This window comes from Pipistrellus kuhlii, unplaced genomic scaffold, assembly GCF_014108245.1.
Source record: "Pipistrellus kuhlii isolate mPipKuh1 unplaced genomic scaffold, mPipKuh1.p scaffold_m20_p_9, whole genome shotgun sequence".
NCBI lineage: Eukaryota > Metazoa > Chordata > Mammalia > Chiroptera > Vespertilionidae > Pipistrellus > Pipistrellus kuhlii.
This window is the reverse complement of record NW_023425595.1, coordinates 45,761,567-45,764,159: the sequence shown is the minus strand read 5'-3', so window position 1 is coordinate 45,764,159 and position 2,593 is coordinate 45,761,567. Positions and strand designations below refer to the sequence as shown.

The window sequence follows — 2,593 nt, the reverse complement described above, 5'->3', positions numbered from 1 at the left end:
TCTATGTAGTCAGCACCAATGAATGGTGGGTTTGGCATCCAAAAGAGGACCTACATGTCTTCAGAGGACACACGGGGCAATTATCGCAGCAGCAAGGCATCTGTGGACACATTCAGAGGCTGGCCCTCACCCTGCTTTTACTTTTTAGTCTTAACCTGAACGATAAACAGGATCAATTTGATAGATAAACTCAGTCAGAGTTAAGGCTAAAAAGTTAGCCTTAAAAGATGAGGGACTGCTCAATACTCCCAAAGCTGTTAAGGCCCTTCCAGATGTATGTGTATGTGTATATGTATACCTAACTACACTAACATATAGATGGAGATGATGTATGGTTATCTAGAAAAACTTTGTCATTACTATCCAAACAGAACTTTGTAGGCAGTCATCCCAAAGCCAGAATGCCACACAGAGCCATGCCCAATCCACGCATTGCACCATATTAACCGACAGAAGGCTGACTGGGCTCAATCTCTCCCATCTGTGGCCTTGCTTTGGCGAGGCAGGGGGTAAGAGAGAGGCTGCCTCTGCTTCAAACATAAGACGCTTCTTCATAGGAACAGTCATTGTCAGGGGAAGCTATTAAAGATGTCCATGGAAATGAAAAGCAGGCCCCCTTATACTTTCAGGAGAAAAGTGGCATCACATGTCAAACTACCTTTCTCCTTGACCAGTCAAAGCCAAATTTCCCAGGCCTTGGGAGCCCCCAGGGAGCGGGGGCATTAGAGGCTCACCGGCTTGGGGTGATGAGGTCACAGGCAACTCAGGCTGCAAAGACCTGCTCTTTGCCAGGGGTCTGTCACTGGAGTTGACCCAGGTGGCCATGTCCTTGGGGCATCTCTTGGCACCAGCTACGCTAGGTGAAAAGTTCTCCAGGTGAGATGAGTTAGAGAGCTAGAAACAAAGTGGGAAGTACTAGGTGGAACAAGTTTAGTGGCTCTGCTCACTCTGAGCACAGGGCCACGTACCCTGCAGATCCATCAGGGGCCTCAGACAATTGTGAGACCTCAGGAGCTGGCTTTTCAGGGTCAGAGGGGACTGGAACTTCTCTAGCTGCTCCAGGCTGGCCAGAGTCTTCAAGAGGGGGTTCTCATGATCCAGCTGGGAGTTTTTCACTACCAGCTCTGAGACCTGCTCCTTCAGGATCTCTGCTTCCTCTCTCACAGCATAGAGCAGGTGATTCTTGACCAGGCCTGCTCAATCTTACTGTCTAAGGCCACTACACTGGTTCTGGAGGTCTGAGCTCCGAAGCTAGCTAGCAATTCCTTCTGGGCTCTGAAGATTCAGTCCTGCTCCAGTGCATAGCCAGCCCCCTGCCCAGCCCTGCTCAGCCCTGCCAACCATCCTTCCTCTGCCTGTAGCTGCCTCTGCCTGAGCCTGCAGCAGCTCATTCTCACAGAATACTTATCTGATAAGCCAATTAAAAATGAATATTTTCTGATACAGAGTTCTGTCAGAAACTTGACCTTAATTTGAAGTGGTTTATAAGCACTTGGTATGTATATGTTTTAAGATAAAGATCTGCTTTTTTCTGTGCCTGGGCGTTTTTAGGTGTTTTTATTTTTATTGATTTCAGGGAGGAAGGGAAAGGGAGAGAGAAAGAGACATCAATGATGAGAGAATCATTGATCATCTGCCTCCTGCAAGTTCCCTACCAGGACCAAGCCTGAAACCCAGGCATGTGCCCTTGACCAGAATTGGAATCAAATGTGGGACCCTTCTAGCCACTGAGCCAAACCGGCTAGGGCTGTCCATGGACTCTTTAAAGTTAAAAATATTTCACAAATACATTTCAAAAAGAAATTTTGATTGACTTTGAAGATTACTTTAGTACTCAATAGCAGCACTATCTGGAGGAACTGAATTATATTTCAAATGAAAATATAAAAACATTGTGGATCATTGGATCAGTATTCTGAAGCACAAATTAGTTGTATAGAAGAGTAAAGAGGGATAAATGGTGATGGAAGGAGCCTTGGCTTTGGGTGGTAAGTGCACAATACAATATACAGATGACATTATAAAATTTATACTTGTAACTATATAATTTTATTAACCAATGTCACCTCAATAAGCACAATGACTTTATAGGTCAAAAGTTTGAAATGGGCTATTTCACTTCCCTGAAGCATTGTCTTACCTCCTCTAAGTACAAAAACAAGAAAGAATCAACACATTTTGGATGAAATGGGTCAGACTGAGGGGTGTTTATATGGTATAGGGGGTCCTTACAATTCTGGGTGAATACATTATGGAGATTAACCCTTTCCTTGACCTCATCCTCCCATCCACCTACATTATTCTTATTCCATAATAGTCTTCATTCTGTACCTAAGTTCACCACCATATTGCCCTATTTGTTTTTCCTCCTCAATAGATTTATTTCTATCTTAAGGTTGAGACTGAACTTTAAGAAGAGCAAAAGGTCTTAGCTGGTTTGGCTCAGAAGACAGTGTCAGCCTGCAGGCTGAAGGGTCCCAGGTTTGACTCCAAAGGTCATATACCCTAGTTACATGCTCAGTCACCACCAATAAGGGGCATGCAGGAGGCAACCTATCCATGATTTTTATATCTTTGATGTTTCTATCTCTTT

The 2,593-nt window shown here is 44.4% G+C and overlaps 1 pseudogene; it reads right to left on the bottom strand.

The window, feature by feature from the left end:
• Positions 1–943: 943 nt before the first annotated feature.
• On the bottom strand, positions 944–2,347 carry LOC118713757 (annotated as a pseudogene).
• Between the last annotated feature and the right edge of the window lie 246 nt (positions 2,348–2,593).